The following is a 27,659-nucleotide window of genomic DNA, read 5'->3' as shown; positions in this document are numbered from 1 at the left end:
TATTTTGAAATGCACATTATGACTTTCAGCGTCACAAAACAAGAATACAAGCAAATTAATTCTCTGTGACCGTATTCCCAGAAGTGAACATGTCAAAATAGTCTTTACTCATTTAACTCTCCTTCCAAAACTTCAGAATGGTTTGGTACTTTCAGGAATGTTATATTTTCTGAGCATGCCTTATAAAGTCAGCGTGGGAGGCATTCAATCAGTGATGGGCCCATCAATAGTCTGGACCTCTATTTAGAGGTTGGCAGCCTCTGGCAGTTATGTCCCATTTGTTCCCAGAAGTGTTTACAACTATTCTCGTGAAATACCAATACATAAATCTGCTGGGAGGATGGAAACAAAGTCAAAAGAATGATAATATTGCTGTCACTGCTCCATGGCTGTGGGGACTGTGAACAAGAATAATTACTGTAATAAAACTGAAAAATCACAGTTCTATTTAGGGACAGAAGAAAAGATGGAGGCCCTTTCAGACACTTTTAATGACTGCTTGCCATTAAAGAGATTCCTGATTTGCACCCTATTATTTTTTTTAGTAAGGGTCATTCTTTTTTTACATAAGTAGTAACTTTGATTTGCTAATTTGATAGTCACATGTAAAGTTTATTGCTCATGTGGTTGCGTGGTAGATTTAAAAAGGATGCTAATTTTGACTCACAAAAGACCTCTTTATAAATTCAGACCTTTCAATTTCCAACAATTTTCCAGAATTTCCTTGTTGTTTACTAACTTTAAATATATATATATATATAGTTAAATAAAACACAGTAATATAAATAGCACATTTAAAAAGTTGGTTGATAGGCCCACAATATATTGATATTGATATTGATAGGTGTCACACGCTAGGTGGTGGATTCAGATATTTCAGTTTTCACCAGTGTTTATTTAGGGAGAGCTAGTCTTTAGACAAAATAAATAAGCAAATGTGAATTTTCACCTATCACCCTCACAGGATCCTTTCAGGGTGTTGGTAACTAGGGGCTAGGTGGCGACCACAGACCGGGTGGTGGGGTATTTTGCCTATGCCTGGAACTGCCCCTGACTCTCAAAATCCAGCAGCCATAAGTCAGCCAGCTCAGTGTCCTTGGCATAGGCTAATCAAAACTTTTTCTGAAAAGCTATTAAAATACTTCTACAAATAAATATATCTGTATATTTTGGTTCTTGAAATGAATGCAATATTTGATTTTAAATGTATAAGAACATATTTGCATTTTTATCCTTTTTTGCCTGCATGTTTCTAAACAGACACAAAGCAGTAAGTAGGCTACCTGTTAAAAATTCACCTGTTTGTCAAATGATCTTTGAGATCCATTAATAACAGAAGTATATGAGAACGTGACAGTCTTTGGTGACAAATATAATTTGCCATTGAGCAAGCTTGATGATTATTTAGCTAGTTACCAAAAAGGTAAATGCCACAAAACATCTTAAATAATACTTTACATGCAAAGTTCCTACAAGCTGCTGTTCACAACTAGATAATGTTGGTTGTTAAATGTGACAACAGTTAGTTTACTCTGACATATCTAGCAAGATAGCTAACTAAAGAGCTACCTTAATTACTACCTACAATATTAGGTTGTTTTTCTATTTGCAGAGGGCAGCAGTGTAACTTCAGGTTGTGCACTGAATGCCCTGCTGGGCTGCTGCAGTTGTACCCTTGAACATGATACTGAAGCAGAGTTGCTTTAGTAAAATAGCCAGCTGTATAAATTGATTTTATGTAAAAGAAATTTTTTTAAAATAGCAATCTGTGTAAACTGCTCTGGATTACAGTATCTGCTAAATGCCTATCTGCAATAAAATGTAATGGACAATGATTTAATATGGATTTTAACACATTGCATCTTCGCTGGTAGCTCTGCTTGGTACTTTGCACATACTGTACACCAATCATGTCCAAGCCCCCTAGACAGTCAGACAATCTGATGCCCTTCACGCTTGAAGAGACGTATCCAATCACATGCAACCTGCTGCCGTCGTTATCCCTCCTACCAACGTGAAATGGGTCAGAACTTTTAACTGCTGATGAGAGTGCAACTTTATGAAAATCATTAATGGTCTAACAGCCTGTAAATTGATGGCTTGTGTGAACCAATCACAACTTTGGCTGTCCAAGGGGAATTGTTAATAAGGCATGAAAGCTTCATCTGTTTTTGGATCCATGAAGTCTGACCTTCCCATCAATATATTTGACTATCTTCTTCTTTGAGTGTGGCAATTGTTGGAAAGTGCCTTGGGTATTTTAGTAAACAAGCTTCTGATCATCTGCTACACAACTGACCTTGAGTCTGACAAAGTACTATAAGATAATTCCTCCAGCCTTGTGCATCTACTGCGTTCAGGGAAGGGACATTGGTACATATGTCCTTGGGTATGTGGGCACAGAGGACCTGTGAAGCTCATAGAGCATACATAGGAACTGGAAATGGTATCAAAGGCCAAGCAGTGAAGCCTAGGAAGTAACAAGAATCAACCTCAACAGCGCATGTTGAGCACAAAAGAGCTTGCTGCCTATTGAATTCAATATAGAAAACCAAGGTGATTCAACAACCTCACCAGTCAATTTTTTTCAAGTCTGATATTCCCCATTCACTTTAATGGGAGCTCCAACGTTTCACACTCAACGTGCAAAGCACAGCCTGTACTTCCGGGGCTTCACAAGCTTAGGTTAGCTCGTGCACCTGTCTAGTAAAATATGCATGTCTATGGTGAAACCCTGTGATTCCCCTGAGTTTAGGCTGAGTGTGATGGGCCACGATACAGTACCACCTGTGCTAGCCAGATATTAATAGGTAAAATTCCTTCACAAATGTACAAGCCAGGTGTTTCGAAACTTGTTAAAATAATCATTTGTATATCCTTTAAAACCCCTTGCTTTAAAAGTTTCTTTTAGTTTTGAAAAGAAAAAGCATGCTTTTGGAAATGAAATTTAGTAAAATCTTGCTTTTATGTTTACAGTACATGTGTTCAGTGCGTGGCAGAAAAGCACAAGAGAAAGATTATCTTCAGTAGAATGAGAGAGTTCTTTTGGACCCCAGTGCTTACCATTAGCATGATGCATCACAAATGTGAAAAATGAACATTTAGTCGGGAAAGTCCAATAAATGCTCCGTTGTAAATGTGTGTACCACTTTGTCTCACTTACTAGACTCTAAGTGCAAGGCACTAAACCAGTACATGGTGCTTAGAATGTTAGCTCTCTTTCGTATAGGCCTATGTGTAGGGTACAAGTGCTATCACATTCATACACGATTCTCAGAATGCAAACTTTGTTTTACACATGATGAGCAGAGCAGTATGCAAGCCCTCTTTCATGCAGGCTGCTTAGAAATCTGGCTCTGTTTCATACAAGACACCCAGGGCGCTAGACCTGTTGCGTACACAATGCATAGGGTGCGCTGTCTTTCATAAATCAACTGCAAACTTAAGCAAAAACATATATCCCTCAACATTTCTCATGTCTGCATTATATAGTGACAGCCAAGAGTGTACCATATAAAATATTTTACAAATCACATTATTCCTTTGTAGGCTACTCTTACAGCAGCTGGTATGCACATTCCATAGCATTGACAGCACAGCAGACATACATATGCTATAACCACAAACCATATTCCTTTACAGTCATACCCAATACTGTAGATATGAGCAAAGAACAAAGCACATTATATTTAAAATGTAATTTTTTTTTTATTAAAAATGTTCGTCCCCATATTGCATGGCGGTACAACCCTATGCATATATTAGTCTCAAAAATAAATATATAAATGTAACCGATCCACCAATAAATGTAGCTGATCCACAAATAAATGCAGCTGTTCACATTTGTGCATCCTCTATCACTTGCATTTATTTTTTGTATTTTGGGACTGTAACGGAGCGAACCCTCCATTCCTGCTAGGACACTTTTTTAAACAGGTTTAATCTGCTTATTATAGTAGCGGTTGTTTGGCACCAGTAAACCCCTTTCATAAATTAAATGCGCACCATTTATGTTTGCTGGTTTGTCAACTCAAACACATTGGCTACTGTACATCTGTTCACCACCATAATGTACTGCAAATAACAAACATTAAATAGATTTGTTTTCACTACACCATGTTCAATAAACGCAATGTTTAGAATTTCAACTAACCGTTGTTCGTTCCGTTTGTTCCATGTTCAAACTGGAATGACGTAATTCGAATGTCAAGATTTTGTGCAATTTCATTGGATGCGCTGGACAAGAAGAATTGCTATTTTAGACGGGGGAAGACCCTAAAGTGTATACGTAATATTTTCTCATATTCAATTACCTATCTGATTGTTAGATATAAAGTAGCAACTGATAATATATTTATAATGATTTCTATGTATAAAAATATATATTGTCATTTATTCTGAGATAATTGATAATTGAATATTGTATGGACATGGTATAGTCCGGATAACGTGTAGTGTATATAAGCAGGTCATTTGCTCTCAGCAGTGTCTGGCGGTAGGTCGGTGCAATGGAATGGGTACAATTCATGTGCTGATTCTTTTCTTTTTTATGTGTATATAAATGTTTGTATAATAGTTCAGGGGCACTTTTATAAATAAAACCCCCCACTTGGGTTGCACAAGTTTGAGTCTCAGTTCACTGTAAAATCACTGAGGAGTTGTAGCCTATCTGTATATCATATCTAAAATAAAAATAAAAAATGCATACAAGAAGAAAATTTTACCCAGCAATGTACGGATAGTTCTGTATCATGACAGTGCCACTCACGTTCACTGACAGCAGATGAGGCTTCTCTCTTTTATTCTGAGAGGAATAACATTATGTGCTAATATTTTATTATTATTTGTTATATATAACACCGGACTACATACTTGGGTCCCTGCTGTCGACATATGGATGAGATAACAGTCTCCAAAAGTGGACATTAACAGCTGGTGGTAACTTGGCAGGAGGGATGCTGACAATAGCCATCGTTAGCCAGCTAACATCAATAAAACTTTTCCATACATACAAATTTTAACATCAAGTATGGATTGTTACCAGTTCATCTGTGAAAATGGCTTCAAGTAAGGGATTTTGACTCAATGCTAGGAGAATGACACAGGCACCTGACAACCTTGACTACGGAGCATCATTAACAATCAGCTAGCGTACATGACATCGGGAGAAAAGTGGTCTACACAACTCTGACCTCTAAGGAGGTGGGAGCACAAAGACAAAGAAATTAAGATGACCTGACAATTTATTTGATTCAATTGCCAGGAAGCATTTAGTTACTTATGTGCATACTAAACAAGTCACTGGTCACAGTAAGTACAGTAAGAATTGTTTGCATATGTTAACTGTAGCCTCCGCCAGTAGTCTGAATTGAAATTAATTGAAGTGCACTGTAACATACCTGGGAGTTGCTTGATTAACAAGGTGGTAGTCTGTTCAAACTGAACTCAATACAAATGCAGTACAAATACAAATGAATAAAACGGATGGGTCCTCTCAATGGGTTTTCTATAGAAACCTTTCTATGGAAGCGCAAGCTTGACAGAACTAGCAGCAGTAACTAAGGAGAGCAGGACTTGGGAGGGGCTTGACAAAGGGTCAATATCACCACCTGAGGACACTGTTTACCTGATCCCACACAAACAGGAACAACATTTTTTGATGCGTGGAAACATAAAATCCAGGTGAAAATCTATCTGAAACGATCAGCTCCTTTTTAAAAATTTGTAAAAACGGAAAACAGTGAGCTTTTAGTTAACCACAGCTTGACAAACAGTAACATTAGCTAGCTAGCAACTGCTGGCTACGTATCTCAGCAAGATGTTATTTGCAGAACTTCATTGTGGGATGTAACTTTTGCTAGGACTGTATTCAATAAGCGTGCTAATTAGCAAGCTAACTAGTTAAATATAAGAAGTTGTAACTAGCAAACTGCAGACTGATGTCAGTATCGTTTACCCTTTCCTGGGGACGCAATAACTCAGATAATATGAGGTGATATACCCATTTCACTAATCTACTGAAAGGTTTCTGAATTGGCTTGTGTGAGATGCAATGAACTGGCAATAGAATGAAGGCTGTTTAACTATAATAGACCTGTATGCGGTGAATTAGTGCTCTGTACGTTTAGACACCAGGCACATCAGGATTCAGGAATGACAGTAAACCATTATGTTTGTATACTATGAGATTTACTTTGATCTAATGTTGCTGCTTACATAGGCTATTACTTTGTGTCTCGACATAAACCGCAATGTCAGGTTCATCTTTGTAGGCTACAGGCCATTGCACATGCACCTAATCATATTCGAAACTTACAAAGTATTTTCTATCTTTAAATTGGCTGATAACGTGTAAGATCTGTGACTGGCTATGGGACTGTTTGTGGGCTCCTCAAAAAATAACGCTTACGATAGCGCTATTTCATGAATGGTCAACATCGATTTTGATGATCAAAAAGCAGTTTTCCCAGTTGTCTCTCCTTTCCGAAACTCGTCTCCTCCCCTCCTTTCCTCCACATTCTTCCGGGTAGGAGACAAGTGGTTGTTGGGGAGTGGAGGAAAGGAGGTGAGGTGTGAAAAGTAATGGGAGGCACCCAGTGAATTTAGGAATTTAGGAACCATGTGGGCAGAAGCATTCTGCACCAGTTGCAGTGGCCTGATGGAACAGACTGGCAAGCCAGCCAGCAAAGCTTTGCAATAATTCTGAAAAATGACCCAGAAATGACATCTCTGCCAAACATGTGTGCCTTATAACAGTAGAGGCGTAATTAGGGCCTGTGGGCGGGTTAGGGGAATGAGAGGAAACACCTGTGCCAGTCAACATTTGTCCTAAATGCATGTTTGTTTTGTTTGTCTTTTTTCTTACCAAACCATGCGTACATTTTTTTGGTATCGCTGAACTTGCCAGGCTGCGTTTGCGGGGGGAAAAGAAATCTTGCATTTAATTGAGAGTCAAAGTTAAAGACAATGTGTCGATCAAATCCAGGCTGGAGTTAACCGTTTTAAAGAGACATGCTCCCCATTGTAAAAAAACGCATGCAAATCTGTAATACAATGTTTGTGATACAAATTTCACTCAGAAACATTGATCAGGATTTTTCTTCCAGGATGGAATGGATGTTATGAATCATAACAGAAACTTTTTCTTTTGTCTTTCACATTACTCTTCATGCATTGTAGTGGGGGAATTAAAAAAAAAAAAAAAAAACAAAGTTATTAGTTTCAACCACAGGATGTTTTGATGAATTAATAATGAATATACCTCTTCTTTTTATCCCATAACATTGACATAAGAATAATGTGTTAATTATCTTTTCAAGCAGGCCAGTCCCTCTTGAGAATGAGGATTGCAAGCTTTCTATTTTCTTATTAGCTTGCTCTGAGGTTATGAAGTACAGACAATAATTTTAGAAGTTCATACAAAATCACACACCATTTTACCCCAGGTCTGGTCTCTGTTGTGTGCCATGGGATATATTAAATAAATGCTGTATGCACAAGGTCCATGTACTCTTCATAACCCACCTTTGTCTAATTTTGACTACTAATTTAGCATTGACTACAGCATTCCATTGAAGGAGTCCTTTTCATTTTTCATTTGGCTTTTTAAACATTGCTTAAAAATATTGTGCATGATTAAAATGTAAAATGTCCTATTTATTTTGTTCTATGGGAGTATGGATTTCAGCTCAGTCAAATAGACTATGGTGCGCCTTTGGAACTTGGTTTTTGTACCATGGCCCTGCAGATACTAAAAAAATTAAAAGTTGCATTCAATGAGAATCTAGAAAATCTGAAATTAAATTTTTATTTGTTGAAAGATTAAGATTATCATTAGAATTTTCTTTATACACATTCCAGCGGCAGTCATTATTTTCAGATTATTAGAAATAATATGTGGTGAGAATTTGATTTGGTGTAGTATTACAGTTAAACTTTTTAGGTATTATTTAATTTTACCTGTGGGACAAAATTAAACTGTATCACTGTTTAAATATTTTTCACTTTTCAGTTTTCTCCAGATTTTAAGTCATGATTGCAAGGCAAGCACTGAGAAATGTTGTGGTTTGTGTGTGTTTGTGTGAATGTGCATGCATGCATTGGTATGATACTAGAGAGATATAATTGACCTGCAATTGAATGAGCACACCTGAAGAAGACTCAAGGTATTTTCTGGTTTAAAGCTTGGAGCACATTTACAATTGTTTTCACTTCTTTTACGTGTTGGATTCAAAATATGCAAACAATGCTCTTGAGAGATGACAATGTTATCATTTCCTAATGACAATTCAATCATTGGGACAACGGTGCATTGTGCACATCGTTTGTGAGCCTGTCCACATTTTCAATTCACGTCTGCTAGAGATATCCTCTATCTCTACTATACTGACAGTGAGTTGCCTAGCCATGTTTGTCTAACGAGTTACCTTACCAGAGGTCAAAAGCAGACTTCATGTCCAGAAAAGTTGTTCACAGAACAAAAGACATAACATAAATGAATACACCATACAGTGATTAAATTTATTAGTTTTTCAAAAGCTGAAAAGTTTATCTTCACACTTCCTCACAAAATATTGTTAATGATTGTTAATGGATATCATAAACATACATTTTCTGATGCTCCAGTGAAAGCAATTTTTGTTTTACTGCAGCTTCGGAAGTTAAATATACATAGATTTCACCTCCTGAAATACAGTATCTTAAGCAATTAGAGGTGCTGACAGATTTTGATTGATAGTCGGTCACTGAATGTGATCACTTTTTTAGCATTCCCATAGCAGTTAATGACATTCTGCTGTACTTTGGTGAATACAGACCCACAACAGACCATGGAAAATTATGGACAGATTATTATCTAAAAGACACCATGCAATACACAAACGTAAGACCACCTCTGTTGGATCCCATACAGTTCAGTCAAACTGTGTAATATGTGCACTTCAGAAGGTGAAAACCTCACTCAAACAATCACCTTGCACATTCAGTAAAAAATACATCTTGTCCTGTTACATTGTATTATATATGAATAATGTAATGGCCCATGCTTGTCGCTAACACTTATGATGTGCCTTATATCTCTATTGCATGCTGTTCTAGGTTGTTTTTTAATCACATTAGGACCTAATGCTGTCCCATAAGGACCAAATGTGTTTAATATCCAGGCTTTAGGTAGGTTAAACCTGTCCACTGAAAGATAACGTGCATAGAGTGTCATTACTCTACATGAGTAGCTGTAATCTGCCTGTTTTGTGCAGAATTACATTAAACAGCAACTCACCCATGCTTTTGGGACCAGCGTTGAAATAGCTTTTGGTTAAGTGTTTTGTTAAACCTCATCTGATCATGTAAGCTTATCCTCACCCCACTTTTCATCTTTGTCCTACATGCACTTGTGTGCGTTGCATTATATAAGATTAGAAACGTGTTCCTATGTCCAATATTTGCTGTTATGTTTTTTAATCCGTGTATACCTTTGTCTGTGTCACTTGCAATGAGCATTGAGCTGAAGGAAAATTTCCATTTTATTTTATATTTAATGGACAATGAAGTTTTCTATTCTGTTCTATTCTATTCTATTCTATTCTACATTTGAGAAATTCTTGCCATCACAAGGACAGTAGGATTTCTTTAATTTCATTGAGCATATACTAAAATCAGACAGATCACTACATTTGACTGTCTTGCTGATTATATTCACATTAACATTCTTCAGAAAATATAGTCATACAATTTTCAGTCCCAATCCAATTGTTTTTTAAAACATTTGAATTGCACTGAATGTCTCTATGAAGACCCAATGGGATGGGTCTATATATACCTGGTATGCTTTGGATCATGGCCAGTTCCTTTCTTTCATTACACTTTTCATTTTCCATCACTCTGGTACCAACTAATAATAATCTCATCTGTCCCAAAGCATTTGTTCCAGAATTCCACAGTTTTTTAAACATACTTTTAAGCAAACTCTAACATGGCCCATTCTGTTCTTGAGGCGTACTAGTGGTTTACATCTTGCAGTGAACCCTCTGATGCTATGCTGGTGTCGTCTTCTTTTTATTTTAGTCTTTTACACATCTATGCCGACATCCTGGAGAGCTTTCTTGATCTGTTGAAAAGTGTTTTTTCTTCAAAACTGAAAATATTCTTTGCTCATCTACTACAGTGGTCTTCTGTAGTATATCAGGTTGTTTGCTGCTGCTGAGCTCGCCATTGCATTCTTGCTTTTTAACATTTTGCCAAACATTTTCTTTTGGCACACCCAATGGTTTGGCCATGTCTCTGATTTATTATAATTTTTCAGGCTCATGATGGCCAGCTTTGCAGGCATTGACACTTCTTTGGTCCTAATGTTGAGGGACAACAGCAACAGACTCCAAATGCTAACGCCATGCTTACAATGCTAGACCTTTTTTATTTTTATTTTGCTTTCTTGTGCAAGAACTAATTATGCATCAACACACATCTGTCCAAGAAACAGGTGAGAAGCCAATTGTCCAACTTACTGACTCCCATTACTTTCGGTTCCTCAAAATGGGAGGACTATGTATAAAAGGGACTGCAATTCCTACATGGTTCACCCAAAATGGATGCAAATATCTGCAAAATAAAGCTGATAGACTGCACTTTAACCGATATTGTCTCATTTCAAATTCAGTGTGCAGGTGTACAGAGCCAAAAGAACCAAAATTGTCACAGTCCAAATACTTATGACTGTACGGTATATGCAAAGTCACATTTTTCACGATTTAGGATTGAGTTTCTGACGTCAATGTCACACGTCTGTAAACAGCTTGATATGTTATTCATCAAACTCTGGCGTGATCATTCTGTGAACTCCACGCATTTTCCTATGTTCAATCTCAGCCTGAGCTTGGATTTATACTTCTTAATCAGGCTTCTTTCCAGATGGGGTAATGAATATAAATTAACCCTCTTCCTTGGGTGAAATGTTGCAGCAAATCACCCCAAAGAGATCCCCTTAATCCCCTCATACACACACACACACACACACACACACACACCTCTGGCTGTACAATCAGATAACCACTTCATGCAAGCATGAGTCTACTGCTCAAAAGATAGCTGCCCAGCTGAGCTCTCTATGTTCGATGGGCACTGGGAAATAGCATGTTTCAGAGTAAGATAGGAGAGCCAATTCCAGCTAGCCATCAGAATATGAAATATCCGCCCACCCACCCCCAGCATGTGCTGTGTAGTTATGAGCAGCCAGCTGCCAGCTAAATCTACCTCTCTCCCCCTCCATTTCCACAGGGAAATTAGCGTGTGGTATGAAATGGAATGAGAAGGGGATATGGGGTTGAGTGAAAGCGTTTCCTCATGAAAACATATGACAAACTGGAGGTGCAGCACAGGAAACAGTTAATACCTAGTGGCTGGTTATTCTTAGCCTATAACTCAATGAACATGCCTGTAGCTGTGCATGTAAAGTCCTTCTGTGACAAGCATATGTCCATCTTCTCTTAAAAAATGGATGGAAAAATGTTTTGTTGGGAGGGGTAATAAAAATTAAACTCTAAAAAATGAAGACTAGACCACTGTAAAAACTTAACCACCACAACGACTGTTTCACCTTTTGGTGAAATAATAATGTAGCTTGTGACATGTGCCTTCCAGACTGGCTAACAAATCATAACATTCTCTGATACTTTAGACCCACTGCACCTGCCCTCAGCCGTAAATCCATAGCCGTGTATTTTGGCTACGACAAGCTGAGTACTCAAATAAGCTTTTGCACAGCATCCCTGATTTTATTAGGGCTTGATACAAAGACACTGTGTGGCCACACAATATCCCTCATTACTTGCTGGCTAAAATTGTGAAACGATGTCCATCAGTTTGAATGCTTCAATAGAAGATACTATAAGAGGTATTTACTAGAGGTAAATAACAAAATATTTATAATCGCCAAATAGTAAATGATTTTGAAAACAGTGCTGTTGTGAAAATGAGCCGAAACAGTTATGGTACGTGTCTCTAAACTTAGGTGCAGCTACACAGTGATTGTGCAGTTCAGCCATACAATACAACAATAATTGGTACCTGAGTGTGGATTATCATAAAATACAGTAGAAATAATGAAAAGTAAAATGAAACAAATGGACAAAATGGGGTCCCACTTTACATTTAGGGTGCTTATAAAGCAGTCATAAAGCATACAGAAGCACACCACAAACATGACATTACTGCTTTATAAATTATTCAGAGGAAAATGCAGGGCTTTATGGTGGTTGTGTTGGAGCTATAAATACAAGCCTCTGTTGTCACACAATATATCCATTTTTAATAACAAAGCAGTGTTAAAAGGCAACAAAATGAATAATTGTTATATTTTATGATCTACTTGAAATGAGATAGTTACATTTTTATTTCTTTCAAGGTTTACAGGGTTTTCTTATCGTTAATCAACTGTTATATCAAGCATTTTAACACCTCAGTCAGAATGGTCGGTACCATGAGAGCTTTGTTCTCAGTTAATTATTTAAGTAAAGGAAAATACTTGGGTATGGAAAACAATCTGTCTGCACCACAATGCCATTTCTACACAAATCAAATGCAACAGAAGTTAAAAACTGAAAGTGTAGAAGTACAAGACAAACTATTGCAAACCTTTTAATACAATGTAACTTGTGCATATGAATGCCCTGACAGATATATTACATATGTATTACATAATTATAAAAACTCTTAATTTCCATAAGATTAATTTCCATAAGGCTCATTCATGCATTTATTAATATATCAGAAGACATGTGCGCGTATGTGCCTTCAGTGATTTTCATTACACTGATTCTACGTGCAACCCATGCCACTAGCTGCATGGCAACAGCGCCCCCTACCAACCCAGCGTTGCGGTTTCCCCCAGTCATGCTTTATTTTGGCCGCCGCACGGATCCAGTCGCGTTCATTTGAATTCAGCAGGTCTGCGGCTGCCGTGGCTCAGTCATTCCGAGCATGCCTCTCTCAGCATTCCCCATATCCATTTGTCGCACTCAGATAAGCACTTCCCTTCCTCTGGGCTCGAGCAACGCCATATTCATTTACATATGTGTGTCTTTTATTGAATGTGTTCATTTGGTCGTTAAAAATGATGTAAATCCCTCTTTGCTATTATGCCTGAAAATGAATCCAGCACAACACATAATTTGGCAGAGAAGAAATACATTTTCTAATTTATGACACAAATGCACATGAAAATTAACCCCTTATTTATGCTGCAGTCATAAATAACGTAATTAAAAAAAGGCCTGCCAAACATTCACATTACTTGCCCTGTTGTACCAACTGCTCCATTGTGCAGAATGCAGCTCTTTCCCTGTTGTGTTTCACTGCAGGGTATCACTATCACAATGAAAACAAATGCTACTTTAAAATCAGCCTTATTCTGTGATGGTACTATATATACCTACAGTGTAATTGGAGGTTGTTTTTGTTGTTGTTGTTGTTGTTGTTATTTGTTAGTTTTGGGGGGTTTTTTTACAATGAACTACCGTATATCACTACATTTCCTAAATAAGGCAATATATTTTCAGCATATGTCGGAGCATTTTCATTCCTGCAGGTTTGCGTGGGGAAAGACGTGAACACAACAGATGTGACAGCTGACACTCACAGCAGGACACATGCACGCACGGGGCAAGGCATCAGCTGACAGCCCTGTCGCCTGATCTCGTGGGAGGCGTGGCTAATGATGCATGGCGAACCTCCGCGGCCCTGAGTCGAGGATGTCGCTCGTTAATGCAATTAACCACTCCGCGCCACAATTATCCACATGCCATTGTGAAGGATCAAAGGTTCCTGTGAAAGATCCCGAATGTTTTCAAATGCAGTGAATAAGCAGGAGAATTTATAGGCTGTCCAGAAAAGATACTTTTAAGGAGTTGTGCCATTCATAAAAAGGATAAAAATATCCTTTAATATATCAATAATTTATATGTGGCTCCACATTGGATTAAGTGTGGAAAATGAGTGTGTTAAAAGGCAATGAATAGGACTGCTTGTGCATCTTTAAACCTGCAGTCCTCTGTGGGGAGATCTTGGCCTGTGGTCTTGCCACTGCTCCAGAGGTGGATGTTGCTTTGATGTCCTTGGGGAGGGTGTGGGGGTGAGGGGGCGGGTGGGGGATCTGTCTGTGCGGTTGTGCAGAAATGGCGTGCTTCACAGTGGTTCAGTGAATCTGCTGGTATGAGTCCTCCCTCCGTACCTCCCACGTGTCTCCAGACACAGCCACCATTTCTCAGCCGGTGCAATAATCTAGCCCCAGGCCCTACTCAGAGGACTTAATTCGTCCAAGGCCTCCCCATCTTCCAGGCTTAGCGAGCTCCTAACTGTCTCTTTGCGTCATCTCATAGGATTTGAATTTGCCTGCTGTATTTCTGACATCATTCAATCACAAAGTAGCATGAAGAGCATATGGAGTCCTTTGTATTTTTACACAAGGACCTCTTCCTTGGAAATTGTTTATTTGCATGAATACAGTTCTTAGAACTTCAGTATTACATTACACACTACAAAACAAGAAGCAGAAAGGCAACAAAGCCATATTTTTATCACAATAAGTTACATTTTGTAATGGTATAGTAGTTAATGATCTTCCCATTAATTACTCCATCATGAATCAGATCATTACAGTGCGGCATTCTGTGTGATCACACACCCCTGAATCAGATCTGTTGTATTATTCTGTAGTGTTCCTTTTTCTTTTTTTTCATATTTTCTATTCAGCAGTCATATCGCGTTTTTATCTGCAACAGTTTTTTTTATTTTTTTTTCAAAATGGACAAATAAGCATTTTTCTTTTGCAGCCCAGACTTTTGGCAGCCATGAATTTCCTGTGCCAGCTGCAGGCATGTCAGGCAGAATGACTTGTTGCCTGATATATTCAGCAGTGAACAAAAAAATAAAAGCTGTGTACGCTTTTTACTGTACAGCTCCCAATTATAGCCTGAAGTAAATATATTGCAGGAAAAGCCTCTTTTTAGGCTACATGTGTTTATGCACAAGTGCCTAAATTACACAACTATGAAACAAGTATAATTTTTCCAGTTATGAAAAATAGTTTAGTCCTCTGAATATTTTAGCAAAACTAAAACTTCTAAATATGATTATTGGCCTGTTTTCATGAGTGATTTCTCTTGTGTATTAGGCCTACCACTGGCATCTTAAGTAGTTTTGTGCAACATGGCATGTGTTACTTGTGCTGCAAGATTATTTACGTGGTGTGTATTAATACATCATGTCGGGGAAGGATGAAGCACATGTTTTTGTCTCATTTCAAAGCTTTCTTTTTTTAAAAGGATAAATTTGCATGAGAAAATAAGTATAACCAACATATATAAGTTATCCAACAATACCTGTGCATTTGATTATTTTCTCTTCAGTTTTTATCTTAGCTTGTTGTGTGTCAGAACATAATTTTACTTCAATCAAAAAATTGAACAGTACACCAAGTTGTCTTGGTGGCTTTTCAGCTTTGGTCATCCAGTACCTCTGCTGGTGTACACTTGGATTTCTGAGCTGCAATTGGTTTATTGGTTAATTTTTTTAGCACTGTTAAGCCAGCGCTATTTTAATTTTACACTATATTATCAGTTCTGAAAATGTGCTGTAATGAGCCTACATCCTTAAATTTGTGTCAGCTGGATTTTCACCCTTGTTCCACAGTGCAACCCAATTAAAACTGTTTCTGTGAGAACCAAAAACTTCTTTTAAGACACCATTTACCCATTTCCATTACCAAGAAACTATTCAGAGATGTGTCATTTGTAGTCAGGTTTCAACACAAAACCCGTTAACACTTGATGATAAACAATGGCAAACAGGCATGTTTATCACCACGCTGGAGAGCCGCTGAGAGTTCATCCAGTTTGAAGGAAGGCAACCATACTCAAATACTTGAACTTTTAGACAGGTGACATCAGCTATGTCAGGTTAACGCACTTCTCTCTGGGTCTAATTTGAGCCCAGGGGGCTTGAGAAGCCGCTTAGCCGGGGCTTCAAAATAATTGCCCCTTGCTTTAGAATACCTCTCCCTACGCCGCGTCTCTCCGACAAGCCCAGACAGAGATTATTATCATTTCGCTCCCTCTATATAGGTGGGGAACGCCGGCTGAAGAGCTTGTACTAGACCCAGTGTCATTCAGCACCCCCGACCCGCACACCCCCCCCCCCCCCAGCCTGCCTCACTGCCACGCCCCCCCACCCCCACAGCGCTTTGCCCGAGCGGCGCGGCAGGCTGAGCACAGGATCTGAATGAGAAATGCAGCGGGGGGATGGCGACAGGCCTCTCCATTAGGAGCTTTATGCAGGAGGGAGATGGGGAGCTTTGGAGGGAGAAAAAAAAAAAAAAAAAAGGCAAGCACATCATGTTGGATTAGGCCTGTCACCGTCAGACAATGGGCGCAATTAGTCCTCGCCAGGCCCATTCAGGGCCCCCTTTCAGGGTGCTGTCGGAGAGAGGGGGACACTTGAGCCCCCCGGTGAATGGGAGCGTGGCATCTGCTGCTCGCGGCGGAGAGCGGTTGGCCGGAGGAGAGCGGGGGGAAAGGAGGAGGGGGCGGGAGAAGGGAGGGAGGAGGAGGCTGGTCAGAGCCTGGGTTCGATAAAGTGTGCCAGATCGATTGTTCCCTGTAATCTTGTTTGTCATGGTAAATATGCAGAGGGGGCCTTTTGTGGCGCAGGCTGACATATGGGCCGGCCTGCTGCTCGCCTTTTCAGACAAACACCCTGCGCCCCCTCCCCGGTTCTCACCCTTTGCCCTCTCCCCCGGTACAGACACAAACACTCTGCCGTACAGCCCAAGCCAAGGCCTCCCCGCTCTGGAGCCTGCTTCCTGCGTTTGGCCGCGTTCCCAGAAGCTGGGTTTTTTTTTTTTTTTTTTTTTTAAACGCGGAGGCTGAATGGAACTCCCGCAATTCAGCATTCAGCTGGTCCCTCTCAGCACCCAGCCGGCTGTCCGTCATCCGCAGGCCTGTGAAACCCATCTCTGTCCCCCGCGTAACAAAAGCACTGGCGGTATTCAGCAGGCAGAACAATCGCGCCCCCTTGCCTCACATGCGAGCCGCGGGTAACTCATTAACATCGCTGGGGTAGCATAATTGCAAAAACTATATTTGCCATCCTCAGTTCGAGTAGTACTCTTAACACGTTGTTAAACAGATATTACAGTGTAATGATCAGAGTGAAAGAAAGTGAGAGACGAACGGAAGGGAGATTTTTGAACATTCGCCGCGCAGCTCTCCCGGAACTGCGGCAGCCAAAAAGAGAACGTGCTGTTTGTCGTTCATTAAAAAATTACACCTCCCCATCTCACGTTATGTATCTTTTACATTTCGTGTCACATGTCTCCAGCTGGTGTGGGACTTTGCTTAATGCTGTGGAATAACTGAATCAGAATAAGCTCGGCTGTGACGGCGATATCGTTAAAGTGTTTGTTTGGAGCAAACAGTTACAGTTTGCTAAATGCTATGTATTATATAGAAATCATAATGGTGTATCTGTCTTGGGGAGCACCAAACACATATTCTTCAGCAGGATCCTCCTATAGGCAGTGAGCTGCAGCTGCGTCTTACTTATACTGCGTTTTTTTTTTTCTTCCTTTTTTCCCTTATCTCAATGCAATTATTTGCCAAATAAGTGGCAACTTTACAGGTTTTGCAATCCTTCTGGTCATGGTAAGTGTAATGCTCTTTGCTAGTTACCTTTCTTGTTATTATGTCAGTTACATAACTGTGTCCTTAATCTTCAAGGGCAACAACCAGGTAAATGTTATATAGTATTAGTATATAGCTTTTTTTTTTTTTTTTTTTTGCAGGGCCATGAGCACTATTTACATTTTGGCACAACAGCCATTTGTACAGCTGATATTTATTGAGGCTATTGAGACTGAGAATCTTGCTTGAGGACACAACAGCAGTGTCCCGACTGGGAAGGTCCACCTTTTAGTTAAAAGCCCAGATCATTATTCACCATTTCACACCGCCAAGTGGTTATTTTCCTCTTGCATGCAAGCTGCACCTGTAGCTACGTATGATTATATGCACTCATTAGATTATATGCACCTGTGCTATGTGGAGTTTTGGTTAAATTTCACATAGTAAGACTCTTGTGTGAACAGCCGTGTATTAGAAAAATCTATCTTATAAGCTTCCTCAGACTTTCTTCAGACTACATGAATATCAGAGGATTGCAGACACAGAATCACAGAGACTGAAAGGAGAGGCTTCTGAATTTCTCATATCTTTGGTTTAGTTTGTGTCAGCAAAATTGTTCCATTTCAATGTTAAACACCCTTACATCTCCATCTTTAGAGGCTTGTTGGTGTTGTTTTCACTGTTGGAAGCACACATGTTAGTCATTGTGATCATGCCTGTCCATATGATAATTACTTTATTTATTTGGTTTAAATAGGCTGTACCAGCTATAACTTAAGAGGTACTATTTTGATAAAATTACTTGGCAGAGTCTACAAATGTTAAATCTGATCTACCTGACATACATTTTGCCTACTGAGCTTCATAATTTAAGGACGCCAGCACAGGTATAGTTTTTGCTTGAGGCAACACTATACCATTTGGAGATCTCTTTTACGACACATAGAGATTTGACGCAGGAACAGCTTTTGTTTCCTGGAAAGATTTACTAAATTTTTTGAAAATTGTAATGGCTCAAAAGTGATTACTGACTGTGGTGGTGTTCAGCAGAGCTCATTCATACAATTTAAATGAAGCTAGGGCTATATTCACACCTCTTCAGTCCTTATCTACACTTATCTGCACAGCCCTTATCACAAAGTCATAAAAATATACCAGTTTGCTTTGGGGCATTTAATCAAACCAGTGGGGTGCTCTAAATGTATAAAAACATGTCAGCAAATGCAATTATTTTAATATTATAGTTGGGCAATATTTGTAGATGATTTCAGTAACAGCCAAAAAAAAAAAAAAAACTTTCAGTATGTTATGGCCAAGAACTATTAAACTGAAATGTGAGTGCATGATCCTTTATTCCACACTATGACCTTTACAAAGTGATTTGATCAGAAGTACTCACAGTATAGTTAAGAAATCGGCTTATCTCCTCAGAACCACATGGAGCTTTTCAAAGGGATATATATCTTTGCTGTTTGAGAGCGCTCAGAATGATTGGCTTGGATTGATTGCAGTAAGAAGCACCTTGGTTTGTTCCCTGAGAAACATAATATGAGAGAATGTTTCTGATCTACCTTGCATTATGTTTTATTATCTATTATGTATGGTATTATATATTTATAAACCTGATAAGTCTACCATACCAGAGCAGTGCCTGACATGTGTTTTATGTGTTAACATAATTACTCACACTACCCCGAATTTCAATGCTTGACTTTTAGCTCCCCAAAGCATCAATTCAGAATAAAGCTCCCATAAGATGCACATTGTTAGCCACACCAGGGATGTTCTGGGCCTTGGCCTTACCTGAGACTGATCCTGCCCTTTCTGCTATGCATGCATAGGGCTATGCATATAGAGGGCTGTAATTCCTACTCAGATCATCCAATATGGATGTAAGTACCAGCACTTTAACCTCATATTCATTGTTTTATTTCAAATTCGATGTGCAGGACACACCTTTGAGTGCTGCAAGCAAAATGTCAAGCGAAGAGGAGAGGTGGTCAGACATATTGAAAATAGCTTTTTTAGCAACATGAATGATTCTATATAGATGGTAATTAGGTAGTGTTATAATGATCTTTACACTGAGTGCACTCCTTAGCATGTGGGAAAATCATATGGTAGCTACTCCATAGTGCTGTTGCAGCTATTTTGTGTTTTTCCTCATTTGGTATTTAGCTATTCTGGCTCATATTTCACAAAGCAAGAGTTAGCTGGATAACTGCACTGAGTAAAACTCTGAACCCTCCCAAATCTGGAACATGGACTGAAGTAAAAAGACCTGTTTTGGATTTTAGTTTACTCCGCACAGTTACCCAGCTAACTCAGTAATACTACTTAGTGAAATATCCCCCTGGACATTTAGTTAAACTTCTTAGCATCTACCATTGCAACAGCTAACTAGCAACAAACACTTCGCTGGAATGTCATCCCAAACCCCAGGCTCTGTAGCCACACCCACCCCTCCCCCCACCAAAAAGAGCGGCACGCCCAGAAACATCCCAAACACATTTTACAACAACAGATACAGGTAAAAGGTGCACAAATTTGGCAAAAGTGCGTAAAGACTGAGATTGCCAGTGCATCATATATATGCCTTAGCATAGTAATTTTCAAATAAAAAATACTTCATAGTATGCTTTAAGTTTGTCCTTTCAGGTTCAATATATGATTTCTTTCTCAATAAATTATCACGGTGTGTGGTTTTTCCAGTTAGCTCCAGTTATGATCTCTGACAGCTGTCCATAGATAAACCATTCATCATACTATGTTACAATTTATCTGTTCTTTGGTTGGCTTTTATCAAAGGATAACCAGCAAGCAGAAGCAATTGAGTTACACTGGGAATGGATACTGTTTTCTGCAAGCTGTTTCTTATAGAATCACAGTAGGAAACAAGACAAAAATAAGCGAATGGAAAATAACCAGTGGAATGGAGTTCCAGGCTGAAAACATGATGCACAGAGGTAGAAGCCATGGTAAGAGATGAGATGTGGTATCCATTTTGAAATGGGTAGCTGCAAGTAGTACCACTGAACACAATGGCAGGGTAGTAAGCAGGGGGAAAACAGGTGCAGCTAGCATACAAGAGAAAATAATTACTTGGCTGCATTAAATAGTGAATAAAGATCTGGGCTTTTACCCAAAGGGTTGGGCGTTGGGGCACTGCTGTTGTATCCTCGAGCAAGATTCTCAGCCTCAAAAGCCTCAATAAATATCTGCTGAATAAAAATAAGGGACATAAACTGTGATCCTGTTGGTTCAAAAGTTACGTTTTAGGTTGGTAACTTTATAGAGCAGTGTCATTGACCAGTGACCAGAGTTTATATAGTATGGCTTGGAAGAAGCTGCCATGTCCATATGTGGTTATGCGTAGTACAATTCCACAATTTCAAAGCAGTCAATATTTTAATTCAATAAATAAGTCAAATACTTCACTATTTTAGTTTCATATTTAGACATAGTCTTATTTCTGTTACATTTTTGCTAAATAAGACAAAAAATATTTACAGTGAGGTGATACAGTCTTACTCATTTCGAGATTTGCCAATGGGGAAAGACAATTTCGCAAGCTAATATTCTCCACTTGAAAGAGAAAAATACAATTTTAAGTCTCATTACAAAATGAAAACACTTGTTAAGGCCAACTGTTTTGCTGTGCATGTTGTATTTTTGTGCTCAAAGTCCGCTGACTCTGTAGCAGCCGAGTCAGTGTGAAAGGGTCACTCACAGTAGTGTGCGATTCGTTACGCGAGTGTGAGGCATGACTGCCTCTCTGCAGGACTGTGCTTGGTCATAGCGGTGCCACCTGGGATTCAGCTGGACAGTCTGCTTTTCCACTTAACTGCTGGACTACCACGTGGCTACAGCAGCAGAACAGTAGTGATGTGCGAAATCTTGTGAATTTCTTGTACGGCAGTAGCTCCAGGTGCCGCTGATCTGATGGGTTGTGCTGCTTTCTTCATTTAAATTTAGTGGAGATCTCCAGTGAATTGATTGTGTGTGCGTGTGTGTGTGTATGCGTGTGTGTGTTGTGTGTGTGCGCACACACTTGGGGAGCAGGCACTGATTTGGGCTTTTAGAAATGGAAACTTTTGATCTGTTGGAAAAGTACTCAAACTTGGGAATAAATAAGACCCAACATTTTCAGGGGCAATGGAATGGAATTGTAAAGATGAAGTCCATTCTGGGGTCAGTAATGTCAGAGGCCCAGCGGTCTCCTTTCGCTTGCCTTGCTTTTAAGCTGTGAGTCAGCTTTTTCATTCTGGCACACAGCAAAGAAAAGCTTCTTTCTTTGATTTCTCTCAACTGGTTTGGATGTTGAAGTAACAAAATAAAATAAAATAAAAAAATGAAATAAAATAAAAACACTCAGTCCACTTTGGTGATACTTTAAGCAAAACGTAATGCCGACAGACTGGATAACTTGTATTTTGAAGTAACCAGTTACTTTTGTTCAACATATACAAATGTGTTTCCATGTGTTGTAAATTAGACAGTAAGGTTAAGTCAAACGGAGGCCTAATTTTGTGTGCTGTAATCTCGGGGGGCGGATATTGGGAAGGAGGTGGTGATGATGATATTTATATCATTTTCCATCCCCAGTTCTAATTGAAGAATGCGGGCTATTTTGAGCATGATACATCCTTCCATTCACTTTGCATGACCTTCACCACATGTTTGGCTATCGAGTTCCATCTCCTTGTAATGAAGTGCACTGCGGAGTGGCGGATGTTCTCCGCTTGCCGTTGTCATGGTCCCCTTGACTTGCTGTTCCTGTTCCTCTCTGTTCCGGACATTCTAGCCTGTACGATGGAACCACAGGTGTGCTGAAGGCCACATATGGCTCCAACTCTCAGAAATGCCCTTGCAAGCAATATTACATGCCTGTTTTTTCTTCTTTTTCTTTTCCACTGCTGTGAAGGATTCTGCTGAATGTGATAGTTAATTCAATTCACTAAGCGTGCATGGCCATATTGTAGTCAACCCTTGAATCGCAAACAACTTAATTTGTTCTATATATTTGTTGTTAATCCTAGAAAGAATTTCAGAAAAAATGTATGAACTCAAAGAAGTACAAATGTTCCCCATGCACTGTTGTTCCATTGTTCCATTCAGTCGCAAGTGGAGAAATGTTTCTGTGTTTGAATTGTGTTATCTTGGATGGTTATAGCAAAATAAAGCACACCAGAAATAAACAGAGAAAAAACGTGCTACAAGTCAATAAATAAATTCTGCATATCCATTTCTCAAACATCAAGGAAAAATACAAAAAATTATTATTAGTATTAAAACAAGTGGTCTATTCCCACATAATTCAGTCAAATGTGAAAATAAATCATTTTAATCGTGGTAATTATAATTATGATGATCTGACGCTCATAACCCCAAAGATTATGATGTACAGCGGGGGAATAGAGCGCAGCTTCACTTTAGCGGTTTGACTCCCAAGTTCAACGCGTCTGGAAAGGTTATCTACACCTTTGCTGGGCTTAATGCGACTGGCGAGCTCACCACTTCTAAATGTTAATCATCCCTTCGGGGAATTAGCTCGGGCGGTCCCTAAAGATGGCTGTTTGCTGCGTATCCGCCGTGTGTTGTAGCTCACCGCAAATGATACCTCAGGCCACAGAATTCTCCAAAGCTTGCATCTACCCATTGCTGAGAGGGCCTATTACCTCAGTCAATGTAATATTATATCCCTGTTTTCACTGCACAGTGCCAATAACGGGCATATTATTCTAGAGCAGTAAAGTGCCTTTCCTGCTCCTAATGTACCATAAATCAGTGAATGGGGTTCTTGTTTATTGCCACAATGTCTTGCTTCTTTTTTTTCTTTTTTTTTTTTTTTTTACTACCCTGTGATGGAAGTACCATTTAAATAAACACAAAGCACATTACATCTGAATGATTGCGGCCCTGATAAAATGGTCACAGCTTGGGAAAATCCAGCACCCTTCTTTTGGGGGCTGTGTATTATTTTTCCTCGGATGAAGATGCATAAAACAATCTAATTATAACTGGAGAACGGCCCATTTAAAATGAAGATGGGCCTCAATTTGAAAGAAATGCATTAGACAGCACACGCCGTAACATCTGTGAACCTCGGAACGCATTTAGATCTTTCTTTTTTTGAGCATAAATGGGATGCTGGTGAAAAAGCTTTCACAATCATGGCAAAGTATGAAATGTGTAGCCTTTCTCGCGTATAATAACCTGCTTAGATACAAAAGGAAAGTCTCTGCCACCAGGGTCTTGGCTGGTGTTATACAACAAAAATGAATGACAAGTGCACAGACATTTTAAAGTCCTTCTCTTCCCCCCTCTCTCGCATACACTACAGCTAATAAATCATATATGACTCCAGTACAAAAGGGAAATCCACTGAGATATGTCAGGCATTGCAGCAAATCTTTGGATCTCTCAAAACAAACATCAAAACAAGGATTATGTTGACCCTCTGTCCCTTTCTCCCTCTTCCCGTACAACAGAAACCAATTCTGCCTTCTGCCGATGGTCTTCAGTGCTTTACAACTGGTCAGATGGTGAGGCCAATTAGCCTCTTATAAACAACGTGCTTCTATCTTCAGTGCCCTCTAAGAAACTAATATAACCCACAACACGGTCTCTGTAAATAGTTTAATGAACACTGAGAGACTGAAAAATGTCATCTGTGTCAAATGATGTGTTCCGAATATTTCCACAGCACACATTATGGCATTATTCTCCGCTGCTCTTGCTCGCAAGTTTGTTCCTCTGAATTCAGAGAGCTCTCCCAAATGGGTTCTGGTGTTCCAATTAGCACACCGGCAGAGGTGTTATAAGGCTTCCCTCCAGTGTAGAACTCAACATCTGCTGCTGTCAAAATTAGCATTTTGTTGCATTGTGGCGCTGTGTATTTTAGCCCGTTCATTCATTTCACTGCAAACGCGTTACCACGGAGGGAGCATAGATGGCACGAGATATCTGCTTTTTTAAATAAAAGATCAGTTCTCAAAAAGAAGAGTATAAATCATGGTCTTCATAATTAAGATGCTTCTCTCCAACCCATTACTGTCCTTAACTTTGTCTCTTTGTTCACAAACTCAGTGTGGGGAGTAGAGCAGTCGGTTAATTAAATCACAGCACTCAGAAAGAAAATCATATTTTGCATTATTCCTTATTGCTTTTGTGCTACAATTAATGTAATGTGTTTTTATTTCTTTAGGTTAAAATGTCATCCCGTTCTCAGTTTAAAATCTGAAACTGATTAAACACGGATGGGAACATGAATTAGACGGTGAGGGGAATTATCATGTTGCCTCATGGGTATGTTGCTTCTTTCCAGTCAATATGTGTAGTCAGTGTAAAATTCCCTTCATTAACAGAAGCCATTTTCTCACACTGTTCTCTGTGCTACCTCTTCACTTTGGGTACGTATGGAATGGATTAATAATTAACTCTACGGGCATTCATCTTTGAGTTAGAAATATGGTAAGTTATAAAAAGACTCAGCGCTTTTTCAGAGGACACAATTAAGCCCATTGGGCGTCGGTGAAGGTTCCATTTTAATGATGACCTCAATCTGAAGAAAAACATTTTTAAAAATGGAAAAGTTTGCAGGGGTGATGAAGAGCGGGCCTGGAGCCAAGTAAGCAGAAGTTGTGTAACTTGATTTTGAACCGTTGCGGAGCCCGTACAGAGCTGCACTGTTCAAACGGAGAACTGTAAATCAAAATTCTGAATGGGACTCTGTTCTGAATCGCGGGGTCCCCCGGTCCAGTCATGGGGAGAACTTGAAAGCCGTTTCCCTCTTTAATATCAGTGATTTGTGGGCTACGGTTAATATAGATGTAGACCTCAGATTACTTCTTTCCTTTCTTAGGCACCACCCTCCAGGGAACGGGACATAAGTTGATCGCATTATTCAAACCACTACTCATGTCTCTGTGTCTTAAGCAGTCGGTTTCAGAGAAAAACATTATCCCATTGCCAATACAAAATTTCATACAAGTAATTGCTCCTTCCTCAAAGTGCCATGTTATTGGTCACAAAGCTCCAGTTTGGTGTATACAGATAAACAGCAGCTATGTGGAGTAGTCTATATTTGTTGTTACACTGGCTGTTCAGCTTGCATAAGGGGTGTTTCACTCATGTGACTTACAGAAGGTCCCTGTTCGATCAAATACAGTAAGCTCAGTTGTGCGTGATTGATTTACAGTATTTACACACTATGATTCTTGAATATATTTTTGGTTCATTTCTATAGCTGGTAAACTCATAATGATGTCTAAGAAAGATATTTAAAAAAAAGAAAATTCAATAAACATTTTAAAAAGAAGAAGCATAAAGGGGTTATATTTAATAAAAATTGACTCTTTGTAATTTCTGGGTACTATGATAAATCTGTTGGTGACAGATTGAAACCAGTATGTATCAATGGTAAAGGCCTCATTAACAAGATTCTCTACATGATATATTGTTTTTTCCCAAATTGTTGTCTGTAGCAATAGTGCTTAGACATAACGAGACAACTTAACGTGTCAGGTTTTCCCCCCCTAGTTCACAAGCCACATCTGCCCACTTTTCATCTGCTAGCCAAATATATCAGACATGAAGAAATAGTATTGAAGGAAAATAAAGCAGCCAATCTAATTGATCATAATGAAACCAAACCTCCACGCCCACAGGTAATGCATGTCCCTTAAACCTACCTCTTCTATAACTGTACTGCAGGTATGCTACCATCTGTAGCCATGGAATTCTGTTAATTGAGTTGGACATGTCTTACTTAGCCACCGCCGTGGGTTACTGCTAAAGTTTGACAGTTGTGCCTTGACTGCAAAAATAGGGCCTGATATATTATTTCTAAAGAAGGCCCTATATGTTATTTTTGGCTCGACTGCAACAGCGGGGCCTGCCCTATAAACGCGAATGTCTGTGACTGAGTGACTGAGTGAATGATGAAATTACACCATTGGTCGGCCGAGTTATGAAGTTACATCATTGGTCGCCCAGATGACAATTTCGCACACCCATACACGATCCAGCCATATACTAGGTTTTGACCTGTTCTGGTTATATTTAGGTTACTGAGTATTTAATTACATGCAATTTCTGTTGCTGTTGCCAATGCTTACTTTATACAAGTCTAGGCTAATCATTTCAAGTAGCCAGTTACAATAAACTGGTAGAGTTTTACCTACTGTAGAACATTGTTGAAAACTGAGCTTTCCTCAGCGATATTGATTTACTGATACCTTGCTCAAGGTAATATAACGCCAGCGCATTGCTTAGGATTCAAGACGGCAACCTATTGATAGCAAGTGAAGTTCCCCAGACAATGTGAGAGATAAGATATTTACATTCTTTGTGAAGAACTGTAAATATATATATGGGAAAACCCTGAAAGGCCACAGAGTTTATATTCCGGTAGGTGTCGGTGGCATCATGCGGTCCTATTTTACACTATAAGAAAGGAATTGAAATATGCGGATGGTCCCTGCAGAGGCCCTTTGCCCCGGGTCAGTCGGCCTGCTTTGGTTGCGTGTTGTGGCTTTACAGTGTCAGGCCACTTTGGGGACCGTCTTTCTCCGGATAGCCTCAGAAGAGCAGCGTGGTGTCCCCTTTGTGTCTTTCCACCGGCTTTGGAGGCTGGTGACATGTCGCTGACAGACACGGTAAGAGTGTCCCTTTCCAGAAATAATTGACACCATCTCCATCGACTGGAGCGGGCCACCGGCGATCTCCTGTCAGGTACAGTGGCTGTGCCCTGCGTGCGATCTCTCAAAGCGAATGGCTAATATACAATGCTCAGGAATAAAAAAAAAAGCAGAGGGACGCATTGTGATTAAATATTTATCACAGCAAGAGGCCAGTCCCTGGACTAAGTGCATCCAATTAGTCCCAGCCAAGGGTCAGCCACGCATGGTGGCATAATGAATGTTTTATTACAGAGCAATCTATAAGCCGGTCTGTGTCATATTCAATTGTTATTTCAAACGAGGAAAA

General features: G+C 39.4%; 1 long non-coding RNA gene across 2 annotated transcripts in view; it reads right to left on the bottom strand.

The window, feature by feature from the left end:
* The window catches only part of LOC135261479 (uncharacterized), a 40,179-nt gene extending 35,962 nt beyond the window's left edge, over positions 1-4,217 (bottom strand). For both annotated transcript variants that reach the window (XR_010331957.1, XR_010331956.1), the window contains exon 1: positions 4,154-4,217. This is a non-coding gene — a long non-coding RNA (uncharacterized LOC135261479). The remainder of the gene's footprint in view (positions 1-4,153) is intronic.
* Positions 4,218-27,659: the final 23,442 nt, after the last annotated feature.

This window comes from Anguilla rostrata, chromosome 8 (genome assembly GCF_018555375.3).
Source record: "Anguilla rostrata isolate EN2019 chromosome 8, ASM1855537v3, whole genome shotgun sequence".
NCBI lineage: Eukaryota > Metazoa > Chordata > Actinopteri > Anguilliformes > Anguillidae > Anguilla > Anguilla rostrata.
This window is presented reverse-complemented; position numbering and strand designations above follow the sequence as displayed.